The sequence below is a fragment of the Nuphar pumila genome, chromosome 4 (assembly GCF_984573655.1).
Source record: "Nuphar pumila chromosome 4, dmNupPumi1.hap1.1, whole genome shotgun sequence".
Taxonomy (NCBI): Eukaryota; Viridiplantae; Streptophyta; class Magnoliopsida; order Nymphaeales; family Nymphaeaceae; genus Nuphar; species Nuphar pumila.
Window position 1 is genome coordinate 73,171,548 of NC_143252.1, and position 16,976 is coordinate 73,188,523.

Below are 16,976 nucleotides of genomic sequence, written 5' to 3' on the forward strand. Positions count from 1 at the left end.
ATGTGAGAGAAGGGATTCATCCGATAAATGGATCGGATCCCTCTCATTTCAATGGCCCATATCAAATGTAAACCATACCCCCTCCCCTTGGATATTTCTTTTCTTTTTATTAAATTCATGTAAGTTGCATGTTTTAGCATTACATTTAGGATCATTGCATGTCTTAAGTAGTTATTATTTTCATATAGCATAGGTTTTACTAATTTCGTCTAAAATTTCTTAAGCTTTGATTTTTTGCGTATTCCAGTTATGATGCTATGTTTGATTTTGTGTCAATAAGTCTTGAAAAATTTATTATGAAACATCTTTATTTATTTTTGATATTCTGTCGAAATCTTGGTTCAATTGGGATTTTGGAATCCTTCTAAACAAATCAAATCTCAAAATCGGGTTTTCTGCCTCCTGGAAAATCCAAATTTAATTTAGCAGACAAGAGCCTCTGAAATCACCCTTGTGGGAGATCTGGATTTTCTCCTAAAAATCACAGTAGATTTATGATTGAATATACTAATGATCTGGAAATTGTGAGGTTTTTCTAATTAGTTTTGATCTCTGTAAAAAATCAGATTTCTCAGACCTCTGGGAAAATATTGATTTTCTTTTGTCAGGGTATAGACAGACCCTAATGCACCGAGTCTATCCAATCTGTAACCCGTCGGCAAAAACTTTCAACATGAAAGTTGTTCCTAACACAATTTACTATCATTTTCCAAAATGTGGGAATTTTTTAATCTGTTTCATTATTTTTCCCGGATTTTCTCTTTCTGTCTAACAGATTCCAATGTCCAGAAATCTCAGAGATTTAGGTCTCTGATAACAGTATGGCCTTTTCCAAACCATAACCCGAATCCCAATGGTGTCAAAAGATAAAATATTCCTATGTTTGTCAGGGAAATGTTCCCACAATTTCAGCCTTTTTCCCATCCGTCTTCCATTTTTCCCATGCTTGCTACCGAAACCTTTCTGTTTCCACTAAATCCTAGAGTCGTCGGATTCCGATCCGACTTGCCGGAGTGGCACAACTCCGACCATAGGTCAAAACCAGAAAGTGTAAAAGGAAAAAATCCTTTCCTAACTGTCCTCTGTCACCCCATAAAATTTGAGAAATTTTTATGGAAATTGGATATCCTAAATCCCCTTTAGAATCAACATTTTAGGCAAAAATCACAAAATTTAGGGTTTTTATTTGAATTTCCATATTCACAGATACAAAAAAATTAGATTTTCGAGCTCCATTATGTTTTTAGGGTTATTTTAGGTGTCCATGCCAAATTTGGTTTAATTCCAAGTTCATTTGCTCCATGTGTTAGTTTATCTTTAAATTCAGAAGCAAAAATCAGGTTAAATTTGATATTTATGATATTTTCGCCATTTTAGGGTTTTTATCATGTACATAAGCATGTAGAATCATATTAGGGTTAATTTCAATGTCTTTTTCATTTCACATTTTCCAAATTTACAAAATTTATTTCAGAAAACCCTGGTTTCAAGGCCATAGTCTTGTTATCGGGGACCTAAATTTCGAAATTTCAAATTCCAATTTCATAAGTTTTCATGCATATCATCATATTTTATCATATTATGTTTGATTTATTTCATTTGATTTTCAAAATTCCAAAATTTATAAAAATTCTTTCAGAAAACCCTGATTTCAAGGTCATCAGGGGTATTTTGGCCATTTTGCCCCAATTTCGAATTTTCAAGTTTATTTTCGAAATTTATTCATTATTTATCATGTTTATATCAAAGGGGGTATGAATTTGGGTTTATATCTGAATAATATCCAATAATTTCCCATATTTTTGGATAAATTCAGAAAAACCTACATTTTTGTGCTAACCTTATTTTCTAGTTTTGCAGGAACATTCAATAAGAAGACTTAGCTTTTATTTTTTTTATTTCAATTCAATGTAACCTCAAATGTAATAATTTGGAATAAGAGTTACTTTTCTGCTTAGAATAGGGTTGCATTGCATATAGTTTAATTTATGCAAATTTCAATATGTGATGTATGATTCATGCACAGTATTTCAAATTCACTATGGTTTACACGAATACGAAGAAAACCAAGATTTATGATCTTCATATTAGCCACATTCAGCCTACACACTTAAGCTAACTTCAAAAATGCACTGCATTTTTTCAAAACTTCAAAAGGATTTCTCAATTCCTTAATGAAATTCCCTTTTCAAATTCATATTCATTGATTCATATTATTCAAATTGCATTGTTTTCAAATTCATTTTCCAATTTCAATTTCAAAAAAAAAAAACTCAGTTTTCTCAAGAATTTTCAAGTCTTTCTCAGGATCTGATTTTCTCAAAATCCTAAGTTTTCAAATGACATTTCAAAGCATTTCCCAAGTTCAAATCAAGATTTTCCTATGTTTTCAAATTCTCAAATTTCAAAATCCCAAGTGTTCAGAAATTGATTTTCTCAGAGTTCCCATTTTCTTGAGAATCCATTTTCCATTTTAAAGAATCATTTTCCAATGAATTTTCTGATTTTTTTAAGATTCTCAAATCCATTTTCTCAAAAAATCAATTCCAAATCTCAAAATTGATTTTCAAAAGTTCAAGTTTTCCTGAGAAATCACTTTCCAATGCAAATTTCTGATTTCCAATGAAATTCAATGGTTTTCCCAGGAATTCCAATTTCAAACACTTTTTCAAGCATATTTTAATTTTCCAAAGCAAACATCATTCTTTCAAAACTTGCATTATTTTCAAAATTTCATAGCACAAGCCTGATTCTTTGTGCATTCTAGGAAAAATAGAGCATAATTTAGATATTTGAGTCAAGTTAAAGCACGTAATTGATCCTTGGTTCAATTACCCCTGGTAAAGGCGCCAGGAACGGTTGAATCTCGTACCGACAAGCAGATCCCATTCCACAGAATTTTCCCGCAAATTTTCAAAACGGAGGCGAGTAATTTTCAAAACCATTTTCAAAACTTTGGTCGAGTTTGACTCGCGAAATTCGTTTCTCTCTCGCAAGGGAGGGGAAAAATTTTGAGATGATAACAGGTTTGGCGACCGTGATGGGACCTGTCCTCGCCTGATCAATTATGTGCTTTGACTTAGCTCAATTATCAAAATTATGTTCTATGGAATGTCAGCTTTAATTCCAGATATCATGTGAACCTAGCCTAGACTTGAACCCAGCTGACATGGATTGCATGTAGACTAGGCATGGTTTGGTAGGACCATATTGAGGAGAATTATAAATGCTCACTTAGACTTAGGTCTGAAATACAACACTCCTCAATCTAGGACTTGTATGAAAACAATGTTTGCTTCTTCAAAAGTTTTCAAAATTCTATCTCTTTAGGACTTAGAGCCCTCTGTTTGCATGCATGTGATCATATTTCAAAAACCACCCCACCTATGTCTACCCGGTCTTCACGTTGCTGGGCTCCCTTCCAGAACCATAGTTCGGGACAGAGCCTCACAACTGGGCCACTTATTTGGGCTAACGCCCCGCTGCCACGTACCAAGGGTCATAGTCCAACGTATATCGGCAGGCGCTCAAGGGTGTTGGGAAAACACAAGCCTAGACCCAGAGATGAGTTTTATGCCACGTACATCGAGCCTCGGCTCGAGTATATCGGCATAGAATGATTGGACACAGTTGATCTGAGCCTAGAGTCAGGATTAGGGTCCTAAAGCTCTTTCAAAATCAATGCATTTAGAGTTGGCTTCTTAGGGATTGTTGTATGTGCATAATTGTTTGTGATTGAATGTATTCATTTTTGTCTTATTTTCTCATATTTTTCTAATTTTTCCAAAATATCGGACAATTTTTTTAAAATACCTTATTTTCCATCTTTTATGAAATATCTCCTTTTTCTCAAAAACCCTGGACGATTTTTCTAAATTATCCACCTTTTCCTTCAAAACTCCAGGAGATTTTCCATTCTTTCGTTCCTCTGGACTTCGAATTTCCAGCTTTCATTTTATCCTGCCTGCAATTTTCAAAATTCTTGTATTTTTCCAAAGTCTAATTCCAGTCTTCTTGTCTTTCAGTCCAATGGCATCCAGTCAGCTCGATTCTGTTTTTCCTGAGGGTCACATCTCCTACGAGGTGCAACAAAGTCTTCCTGAGCATCGATCTCTTAGCACCGGACCCTTCTTCCCCCGGTGGTACTATGTCTGGTTCAAAAACTTCTCTCGTATGTTTCCGGACCACTTGAGCGATTGCGGGTTGGAATTGGCATCTTGTTATCATCGCAAAATTTTTACTTTTTTGCGAATCAAACTGACCTTTGAAAAAGTTTTTTGAAAATAACTCGCCTCCGTTTTAAAATGCGGGAAAATTCCGTAGAATGGGACTCGCCTGTCGGTACGAGGTTCAACCGTTCCTGCCACCTTTAACAGGGGTAACTGAACCAAGGATCAATCTTATGCTCTACTCTATTCAACTTGTCTAAATCATATTCTAATTTCTAAATGCACAAAGAATCAGGCATGTGCTATGAATTTTCAGAAAAATGCACATTTGAAAACATGATGTTTGCTTTGAATGATTGAAATATAAAATGTAAATCTTGGAAAATCGTGAATTGGGATTTCAAATATACTTCTGAAAGAAATAAAAATCGATTTTGAGGAATCCTTGACATTTGGTGAAAATCGATTCTGAGAGACTTGGTTTCTCTGAATTCAAACTTGGAAATTGAAATTCTAACTTAGAAAATTTGAATTTGGAACTTGGGAAATACTTGAAATATTCTTTGAAATTCAATGCTTTTAGGAAAATCGATTTTTGCTATAAGACTTAGGAGATTTTGAGGAATTCAATTTCCTTGACTTGGATTTTGAATTGGAGTTGGCAAATGCATGAAATGAATGAATATGGATTTGAGGAATTGAGAAATACTTTTTGTATTTTTGAGAAATGCAGTGCATTTTGAAGTTAGCCTAAGAGTGTAGGCTGAATGTGGCTAATGTGAAGATTATAAATCTGAGTATCATTCGTATTCTGACTATGGCCATAAATACAAATTCCACCAAGTTTATAAACTTCATAGAAGCTAGTGCATGTGCCATTCGTGTAGACCATGGTGAATTTGTAAAAATATGCATGAATCATCATCTATCATACATTAAAATTATAAAAATAAACTATATGCAATGCAACCTAAGCTAAGCAAGAAATGTAAATTCTTATTCCAAAGTTTAATTACAAATTACATCACTATTGAAATTTAAATACATGAAAAATAAAGTCTTCAATGTACCTGCAAAACTAGAGAACTTGGTTAATGAATATATGTTGGCTTTTCTAGATTAATCCAACAATATCAGGAAATTGTTGGATTTTGCTAGATATAAGCCTCTTCCTTGATTCCCTTAAATAAAAATGATAAAGTATGAAATAAAATTGAATAAATATGAAAGAGAAGATATGAAATTTCGAAATTGGGGTCAAAATGACCAAAATACCCCTCATAACAAGACTACGGTCTTGAAATTAGGGTTTTTAGAAAGTTATTTTGATAAAATGCAAGTTTTGAAATTTGAATGGAATAAACTTAAACCAAATATGCTATGACATGATTAAAAATATGAAATTAGGGTTAGGGATTTCGAAATTTAGGTCAAATGACCAAATTGCCCCCGATAGCAAGACTATGGCCTTGAAATCAGGGCTTTTAGAAATAGATTTTGGTAAAAACTTAGGTTTTATGCACTAAATGAAATCAAATGAGCACAAAATTAAACCTAAAGCATCCTAATATGATTATGAACATGATTAAACCCTAAAAATATATGCTTATGCATGAAAATCCAATAATATCACAAATTTTGTGATTTTTGCAGTGTTTTTGGATCTTTCAGGAACCCGGTTTTGCAATTTGCTTAATTCAGCCATCAAATGGATTCCAAAATCTATAAAAATTGATACCTGCACTTGTTATAACCCTAATGTCGAATTGGAATTATAAAAAGAATTTTTTGAAATTAAATTAATCCAAAAATTGCATTAAACCCTAAAAATATGCTATTTTTGACCTAATTCACCAACCAGTCTCAATCCAAGACCTGAACCAGGGGTCAAATCTCCATGGAAATTTATGAAATTTTACAGAGACTAACTAAGATAAAAAGCAGAGATTTCCCAATTTATAGATCGGAAAAATCATCTCCGGTTAGGGAGAAACCCTTCCGGCAATCTGAGCTAAAATATATCACTCTTAACAGGGATTAAAACAGCTATTCCAGATTGAAAATACAGACATAAATATCAATCCTAAACAAAAATCTCTGAAATTTTAGGGGTGAACAGTAGACAGCAAAATAACAATACTCACGTTTTACAGATCTAAAATCGGATCTGTGGTTTGGGATTTATGACTGACACAAGTCTGATTAGGGTTTTGGTAAACCCTAACGAGTTTTAAATTTAAAAACAGATTCTCTAAAAAGGGAAAAATACTAAACAGTGATCAAAAAATCCGAAAATTTTACAGAAGATAGATCTACTCAATGTGAATCCATAGAACTTTACAGATCTAAAATCGAATATAAGATGAGAGAAATATCATCATAGCAAGTTACCTTCTTGATTTTAACCACGATTTTAAAACTTTAAAAACCCGATTTGATGTCTGATTTTTTTGACAGGGTTCCCGAGATCCAAAACCTCTGATTTTTCTACAGTAACTCAATAACTCATGCATGCATCACATATAAAAAAATAAAAAATAAACAATGAGTGTTTCTATCCGAAATAACATCATCTTTACTGTTCTAAACCTATAACACACAGAAATTTAAGAAACTTGAAAAACCATGCATTAACTAATGTAAATAAATAAAATAAACCATAAAACAATAAATAAAAATTATTTCTATGCTATAGAACGTAAAACAAACATGAATAAACCATGAAAATAAAATAAAAACAGGGAATCAATTGCTGAAATTTGATATCACCTTTAAAACATAGATTTAACCCATTAAAAAGGGTAAATCATATATTTTATTGGTTAATAATGTAAAGAATCATATTAAAATCAATTCTAATGGATTAAAATCTCTGTAAATCATCCAAAACAGGGTTGGATCACCTTCTTGGATTGTTCTTGCTGATTCTTGATTGTTCTTGAGGTTGAATCCATGGTTTAATCCATGAAGATGATGGCACCAATGGCTAAATCATGTTTAAAACAATGAAAAACATTAAATAAAAACTAAAAATTAGAGAAAATAGTTACCTTGAGGTTGCTGCAATGGAGAAAGGGCTGGAGAGGAGAGATAAGCTCCAAGAATCCAAAGGAAAACCAATTGGGAAAATCGACCCCCTTATGGCCTCTATTTATAGAAAATTTTTTAGGTTTAAAAATTGACAATTTTGAAAATTTTGGACTCTAAAGGGGGGGCGATTTTGGGGTGGAGTTACCTAACTACCCCTAGTCTAAATTATCCTAAATAATGCCTAATTAACCCCTAGACTCTCCTAAAAAATCCCCAAATGTAATGCCACTTGGCATTTTCTCACATTGGGTTTTTAAAACACCTTTAAAAACCTTTTAAAAATACTAGTTTTAAAAACTAACTTTCAAAAATGAGTTTTTCAAAATGGTTTTGACTCTTCTAAACCTCTAACACTAACCAAGACATCAACTAACCCTAGTCTAGCCCTGACTTACTCGAATATGGCGCCACCCCGAGTGGGCCCTACTTGAGTTTTTTTCAAAAAGTGATTTTAAAACTTGAAATTGAAGGAGTTTTCAAAAGCTTTTCAAAAGCAAACTTTGAAATTAGGATTTTTGAAATGATATAGGATCCTAACTGAATTAGAATTCCTCTGGATATGGTGCCAACTGAGTGGGCCCACATCGAGTTTTGGAAATTTTGAAATAAACACTGAAAATGGCTTTGAAAAAGGGTTAAAATCGACATTTGAAATTCAAGATTTTTGAAAATAGGGTCTCATGCGAACTGGAACTCCGGGTTAGAGTCCTGAACTCTTAGGACTCTGAGATTTTAGATTTTAAAAGCCAAATGAAAGAATTTTCAAAATATTTTATCAAGAAATGATGAAATAAGTCAGAAAACACAGTCAGGGTTAGACTCCTAACTCGACCGAACTCTAAAATAGAGTCCTGAACTAACTGGACTCTGTAAAATGACCTAAATTTTGAAAATAATCGAAAAAAAGACTGAAAATGGAAGTAAAACAGACTTCAAAACAGACTCCTGACCGGATCAGGACTCTGAGACAGAGTCCTGATCGGGCTGAAACTTTCAAAATTTTGAGAAATTTGATGAATAGAGGAGTTCAGAAGCGACACCACCTCAATGGGTCTCATCTGTGAATTGAAATCGATTAAAATTTGAATTTGAAATGAATCCAGATTGTTTCCTTGAGAAAATATTTCGAAATATAAAGTCCTGGGGTTGGAAAATGACAGAGTATTGAATAAAAACCCAGGTTTTGAAATTGATTTTGAAATAAAGCTTTAAAATTCAAATCTGGATTGAATGTTTTGAAATAGGAGTGCTGGATCTCGAAAATGAGATGCAATGACACGCAAGGCTATGCAATGACATGCAATGCTATGCAGAATACATGCAATGATCTGTAATGACTCATGAAATTGACAAACACTGGATGAGGGTAAAAATTTGGGGTGTTTACACATCTGCAGTGGGAAAGTTGACAGTCAACGGCAATCTGATTCATGCACTGACAGAGTGGTGGAATCCGCACACTTGCACGTTCTGGTTCCCGTGGGGCGAGATGACACTACTGATAGATGAATTTTCAGAGATTATGGGACTGCCTGAGCCAGCCGGTCAGCCTGGAGATCCGTTAGAGTAGCAGTTTCTGATCAATGTCAAGGGTCTGGACCCCAAAGATGCCGTAGCTCGCATGATAGGGCGCAAGTCTTGGCCACTGATTGAAGAAAATGAGAATGAGTACGTGAGCCTGATCGAGATCTACCGACAGTATGGAGAATTTGCAGAAGTCAACTCGCTGTCCAGAACAGCTCGAGAGAGAATTCAGCATGCGATGGTTTTGTGCACTGTGGGACTTGCTTTCTTTCCAGACGGACAAAACTATGTGGATGTCAGAATAGTTCAGCTTCTGAGGAGATGGGGAAGTCGACAGACCAGCCGTCTTTCGATAGCCATGGCCGTGCTTGCTTTTCTATACAGAGGACTAACCCGCTTCACACTTGGAGAGTCCATCTTAGTCGAGGGATGTACTTATGCTCTTCAGTCTTGGTTCCTTCAGCATGTACCGACCAGAGCTAGTTCGTTCAGATACAATGGCAAGAAACTTCTTCCAGTTGCGCGGTACCGATTCATGATCGACTATCTGCAGGAAGAAGTGGTGTGGGACTATTTTGATCAAGAATTATCGCCTCCCAAATACACCTATGCATATGGCAAGAGATTCAAGTTGCTTGGTTCATTCTTCTGTGCTTATTATCATCTGGAGCGGTGTGTTCGACAGTTTTCTCAGAGACAGAAGCACATAGAGATGCGGATGCTATCAAGAGTCGTGCCAGAGTTCGACCTTACGTCAGCACAGTGGTCCGGAGCATACCATTCTGCAAGATATGGCTGGGACTCTTTTGTTGCTCTTCTGCTTTTTCCCGGTCCTCGTGTCTCTGCTAGTTATAAAGAGTGGTGGCGAATTGTCTGTCCGCCCTCTTTCCCAAGTTTATTATTGATGCAATCATGTTTTCTTTCAATAAATAAAAATCTTGCAAATTCTTCAATTCTTGGTTTGACGACCTCGCCTAGGTAACAAGGCATGATTTTCAGTTGTTTATTTTCTTTGCAAAGGAATGACAACACAATTGTCGTAATCCCAGCGACGACTCAATCCCTAGTAATGGGATATTCTTTCAATTGTCTACCAAAATTCTCAGCAAATATCTTTCTTCCAGTCAAAATCTCTTTCGAAAGCTTAACCCTCAATCTTGCCCTGCAGAGAGCATTCGTGGCATTCAATGGTTCAGACAAGGTCAGGGAAGAAAACTGCACTAGTTGAAGGCATTGCATATTCAACAGCTTCGGACGAAGAGATGGATTCCCCACGCTCGGGCAAAAATCAAGGGCAGCAGGTTGAGGATGACATTGATTCTCAGATGTATGTCATGTTCAAGAAGATGATGACCAAGATGCTGGCAGAGCAAGCTGAAGCCAGTACAGAGAAAACACAGGTAAAGCAAAAGACAAAAGGTCGGACAGTCAAGAAAGTCGCGAAGATATCTAAAAAGCCTACCCAGAATATTGATACAACTGATGAAGAGGGATCAACAAAGGATTCAGATGAAGAGTTTGAGACTCATCAGGCATTCCGCAAATCTACTCAGGGGCAGGGGTCAGCCCACAGATTCAAAGAGCAGTCCGTCAATGACTCTGACCAGCCGCAGTTCAAAGATGTGGTCAGAATGCTTCGAGACCTACAGGCCCGCGACAAGGGCAAGAAAGTCTTCACGAGCGAAGACTTCTATGATGGTTTGGATGGGGATGACAATCTCGAGAATCTCCCCAGAAAGTTTATCAAATTTAATGGTTCTGGCGATCCTAAAGCTCATCTCGCCATGTTCTTCGCTGAATGCTCCAAATTCAAGCGAGACAACCGGGCACTTTTCCTTTGTTTTCCTCGCAGTCTGGAGGGAACAACAACAAAATGGTATTCAGAACATGTCAATCCTATCGAGCTGAAAGAATTTGACAAAGTGGTGAACATGTTCATCGAGCGATTCCTCTTCAATGCCGAGGCGCTTCCCACCCTCAGTCACCTATGCGGCCTCAAACAGAGAGAAAATGAGAAGGCCAGAGATTTCATTCACCGTTGGAGGTCAGCTTGCAACAAGATGAGAGACCCCATATCAGAGGGACATGCTCTGTCCCTAATTCTGAGTAACTTCTCACAACCTCTAAGAGGTCTCATTTCTACTGCACCATCGAGGACATTCATTGATTTGACAGAGCGAGCCGAATGGCTCGAATTGAGTATGGAAAATGGTTTCTATGAAGGTTTCACCTTCACTAAAAACAACGACCAAACTGAGTAGAAGAAGAAGACTCACTTCACTTATTCTGTCAGAAATAATAATTAGAACCACCGTAAGGGGCAGAACAAAGATTTTTGTTATGGGGCAGGAAGTTCCAACAAGAATGACCAAAAAGGCAAGTCAGTTCCTCAATTCAATAAGCCACTTCAACTAGAGCAGGGACCAAAGCCCCGAGAAAAAGTAAAGCATGAAGGGTGGAGTTATGACAGGAAATTCACTCCGCTGGATCAATCACTCGAGACTGTACTCGAGTATATGTTGACCAAGGAGATGGTCAAACTGCCTAGGCTGGCCGATCCCCCTGTTCTCATGGCAAAATTCAAAGATCAGTTCTGTAAATTTCACAGAACAGTGGGACATAATACTGAGAACTGCTTTGTTCTCAAAAATATCGTCCAAGACCTCATCGACAAGAATCTTCTGGTAGAGGGTGACGAAGATGAAAATATGGATATTCTAAAGAAACCCTTTCCCCATCATTCTACGACAGTCATCTATGAACAGCCTTTTCATCTGCAGGAGCATATTAGGCCATGCTCTAAAAGGGATATGCAAATCCAACATCAGGTCCTTGTATTGCAGCATGCTTAGTCCAAAGCTTAGAAAATGGATCTCATTGCAGCTTTTGGTAAAATGAAAGTATCTGATAAACCCGTTGGGGTATCTCCTGAGGTGGCTAAAAGAATGCCATGGCTCCCCAAGCACTTTATTAAGCCCGCCCTGGAGAAAAGTGAGACATCCGCACCGAAGCCGATAACTGCATTGTCTAATGTCTCAATTTTGGATCTAGCTCAAGCTTCCGCCAAACACCAGCAGGTGTTGAATGATCTGTTGTGGAAAATCAAAGTGAAACCGAGCATAACTCCTGAAGACATGTTCCAGATAGTCAATCGGGTAATGACAAATGCTCCGATCACTTTCTCAGATGAAGATCTTTCCAAGCCGCATGTGTTTCACAACAACGCTTTGTATGTTGTGATTCGAGCCAAAGGAATGATTGTTCCTCATGTGCTGATAGATGGAGGCAGCAGCCTCAATATATGCCCAAAAATGACAGCCAAAGCTTTGGGCATCAAAGAAGAAGAATATATACCGGACCCGATCACTATCTATGGGTTTGATAATCATGGTTAGACAGCGAAAGGAAAAATTTTCTTGGAGATTTTCATCGACTATTCAGTCCACTCTGTCCTTTTTCATGTGGTCAATGTGCCACCCACCTATAATCTGCTTCTCGGGAGACCGTGGATTCACAATACGAATGTTGTGCTGTCTACTCTGCATCAGTGTGTCAAATGGTCAAAAGGTGGAATAATCACAATAGTCTTGGGCGAGGATCCAGAACAGAGGCTTGCACAACCCATGGTTCCTAGGCCCACTTTTACTACTGATATCCCTAGCATTAGGGGCATTGATGAAGTCAGCTTTGAAGAAAATTCGGGAATACTGCAGACGGCTGAACAACCAGCACATACAGTGGCCATGACTCGATGGAGAGGCCCACAGTTTTTCAAGATTGGAGGACGAATTGACTATAGCATATTCAAAGATCATCCATTGTTCTCCCAATTTATGAAGGCCAAAAAGGGATTTGATCTGTTAGTAAAGCATGGTTATCAGCCTTTTCAAGGCCTGGGAAAAAATGGGAATGGTCGTCTCGAGCCAGTAATTCCTCAGCACTATCCTCAGAGGGCCGGATTGGGCTTTAATGGCAGAAGATCTCAGACGGGCACTATTTTTGTCAAAGGAACCCACTAAGGGCATCTGCTTGTCTTTGATTTCTATTCTTTACTTTTCACATTTAGGATGATATCCTGTTTCATTTCAATCATTGTCCTCAATTCAATCTTTCAATAAAGTTGCAATTTTCCTTTGTTTGTCTAGATGCCATTTGTCTCTTTACTTCTTATTATCAAATCTTTACAAAATTGCCATTATTTTGCTCTTTCATTTTTCCAATTATTTTCTCAATAAAAGCAGTTTGTTTTATGATGGGTGATTTCCCTGAATCGATTTATTCTTCAATTTTCAGAATGTCTTCCCAATCTATCAAGAAGCTCGTTCTTAATCTAGAGGCCTTTTCGAAGCCAACAGTGATTCATTAAGTTAAAATAAGAGCAGAATGTAGTCAGATTACAAAGCAGTCAAAAGAACCTGCAGAATTTGATTCAGCTCTTCAAGAATTACCAGAATTTGCAGCAATTCAGAAACAAGATGAACCATCATCCTTAGTTCAGGATCCGACTGAGGATATCAATATTGGATCATAAGACGATCCTAAAATTCTCAAGATTGGCAGCAGTTTGAGCCCGAAAGAGAAAGAAAGGCTCACCCATTTTCTCAAGCAACATGAAGAAGTGTTCGGGTGGACGTATGAGGACATGCCAGGTCTAGATACCAAATTGGTTGAGCATCGTCTCATCCTAAAACCAGATGTCAAGCCAGTTAAGCAGAAACTGAGAAAGATGGATCCTCGTGTGAAACAACAAGTTAACGAAGGTCTGGAAGACCTACTCAAAGCAGGGTTCATTCGAACCATTGACTATCCAGATTGGTTAGCAAATATTGTCGTTGTTCCCAAGAAAAATGGTAAAGTTTGAATTTGCATCGACTTCAGAGATCTCAATAAAGCGACTCCTAAGGATGATTATCCACTTCCTAATATTGATCTTTTGATTGATAGCACAGCAGGTTACGCTATGTTCTCTTTTATGGATGGATATTTCGGATATAATCAGATCAAGTTGGCCGCTCGTGATTAGTCCAAGACGTCTTTCACTACTCCTTGGGGAACTTTTTGTTATACAGTCATGCCATTTGGGCTTAAGAATGCTGGAGCCACTTATCAACGTGCTATGGCCGTCATTTTCCATGACCAGATGCACAAAATCATGGATGCCTATGTCGATGATATTTTGGTAAAGTCCAAAAAAGAGGAAGATCACATCGAAGCTCTCAATCAAGTTTTCAAGCGGCTCATTCTTTACAAGCTAAGACTCAATCCACAAAATTGTGTTTTTGGAGTCGAATCTGGCAAATTGTTAGGCTTTCTAGTCAGTAAAAATGGGATAGAAGTTGATCCCGCTAAGGCCAAAGCTATCATTGACATGTCTCCCCCGACTAATCTGAAAGAATTGCGTAGCCTTCAGGGACGTATGCAATCAATTCGGCGATTCATATCCAATTTGGCCATGAGATATGAGCCTTTCAATCATTTGCTCAGAAAAGGAGTGAAATTCGAATGGGGACCAGAGTGTCAGCAATCATTCGAACGCATCAAGATATATTTGCTCAATCCTCCTGTGTTAAAGCCGTCAGAATTGGGGAAACCCCTACTGATATACATTTCAGTTAATCAAGTGGCTTGTGGTGGATTCTTGGCGCAATACGAAGAAGGCAGTCTGATAGAGCATGCCATTTACTATGTGAGCAAAACCTTCATTGATTATGAGAAGAAATACTCTCAGATAGAGAAGACATGTCTAGCTCTGGTTTGGATGTGTCAGAAATTGAGACACTATCTGTTGGTATCTGAAGTCAAGATCCTATCCAAATTAAATCCGCTCAAGTACATTCTAGAGCAACCCTTCCTCAGTGGACGGATTGCCAAATGGCAGGTTCTATTGATGCAATACGATTTGAAATATGTCTCTCAGCAATCTATCAAGGGCCAAGCAATTGCAGATCAATTAGCAGATTTTCCTCTAGCAGAGGATGTTAAAGTCGAGGATGATTTCCTCGATGAGCAGATCTGCAATATTCAACAATCCCCAATTTAGAATTTATTCTTTGACAGTTCCAAGAATATGGCAGGCATATGAATCGGGATTCTGTTGATCACACCTGAGAAGGAAATGATCCCCTTTTCTCTTAAATTAGATTTTCAGTGCACTCATAATATGGCCGAGTATGAAGCTTTGATACAAGGTTTGAAAATTCTACAAGACTTTAATGTTAAAAGAGTGCATGCTTATGGTGACTCTTTGCTCGTCGTCAATCAAGTCTTAGCTGAATGGAAAGTGAAGGATCAGAAATTACTTCCTTATCAGAAGATCGTCTCAGCTCTTGTCAGCAATTTCGAAGAATTCCAACTTTTTCATGTCAAGAGAGACTTCAATCAAATGGCAGACAGTTTAGCCAATCTGGGATCCATCATGTCTTTCAAGAGCGGAGAATCTTGTCGCTCCTTTGAAATTGGCAGACTTGATCAACCTGCTTTCGTCCTAGTAGAGCAGATAAACCAGGCTGAGCAAAAGAAGAAGCCTTGGTATCATGACATTAAGAATTTCATTGAAACTGGCGAATTTCCTTCAGAACTCTCAAAGAAAGTGCAGCGAGCAATTCAGCGCATGTCTGCTCGATATTTTATTCTTGCTGACGTCCTTTATCGTCGTGGATTAAGCTCTGAATATTCCAGATGTTTGGACAAAGAAGAAGCCAAAGAAGTTGTGCAAGAAGCACATGAAGGTATCTGCGGTGGTCATGTTGGCTACCAAACTCTTGTCAAACAAATCATCCGAGCAGGATATTATTGGAGAACTATGCAACAAGATTGTTATCGTTTTGTGAAGAAGTGCGTTCAATGCCAGATGCATGCACCTTCCATTCATGCGCCAGCGACATATTTGCAATCTGTCGTTTTGCCATGGCCATTTTCTATGTGGGCTTTTGATGTTGTAGGCCCCATTACTCCTTCTGCTTCAAATGGCCATAAATATTTCCTTGATGTAACAGAATATTTTACTAAATGGGTAGAAGCAGTCACTCTACGCACAGTAGAAGGTCGACATGTGGTCTCATTCATCCATAAGAATATCCTATGTCGTTTTGGCATACCACATGATATTGTGTCAGTTAATGGTAGTCATTTCAAGAATGAGAGAATGAGGACTTTCTGCTTGAAGTTCAAAATCCATCATCATTTCTCCGCTCCTTATTATCCTCAAGGAAATGGCCAAGCAGAGGCCACCAATAAGATTTTGATTCGAATCCTGGAGCGAACTTTGGAAATAGGCCGTGACTGGCATGAGAAGATTCATGATGCATTGTGGGCGTATCGAACCACCATTTGAACTCCAACTAATGCTACTCCGTCAGAACTTGTCTACGGAACTGAAGTAGTATTGCCTCTGCATGTTCAGAAACTTGCTCTGAAATTTGCATCACTTCTCGAATTACCTCTTGATCAGTATCAGCAACAGCGGCTAGTACAACTTGATTTGCTAGATGAAAGAAGACTCAGAGCAGCAAAGCACGCTCAATCATATCGTCAGAGGATAGCCAAACAATATGCAAAATCCGTCATGAAAAGAAAATTTTGAGTCAATGATCTAGTGCTCAGATCAACGGCTTATCTCAAGCACCGCCCAGGTGGCAAGTGGTCACCAAATTGGGAAGGTCCCTATGTTGTCAAAGAGGCATTACCTCGTAATTCATATCTGCTCATCAATGCCGACGGAGTGGAATTACCAGATCCCATCAATGCTCGACATTTGAAAAAATTCTATACTTAAATTATTCTTTATAATTCCTCAAATTTTCTTTAAATAATGATCAGATTCTCCTTTCCTAGTTATATTGGGGCATTTTTAAAAAAAAAAAAAAAACTTTGTCTTTATCTACAAATACTCTGTACGCAGGAAGAATAAATAAATCTCTCACTTTGCACGCATGTGCACTCATTTATATCATTTTCATATTTGCATACATCTGCATTCATTGGAATGCATTTGCATCAAGTTTGTTACCCATTTAGGATAAGGGATAATTTTGAGACCCCGACAATCATTCTCATTACAATTCCCAAATATTTTAATAGCATAGGTCTCTTTCAAAAATTCAAATTTCAATTTAAAAACAAGGTAGGTTTTCAAAATCCAGTGCTCGAACTGGTACAGTTTCAAAATCCAGTTGTCAAACTGGTGTGTTTTTA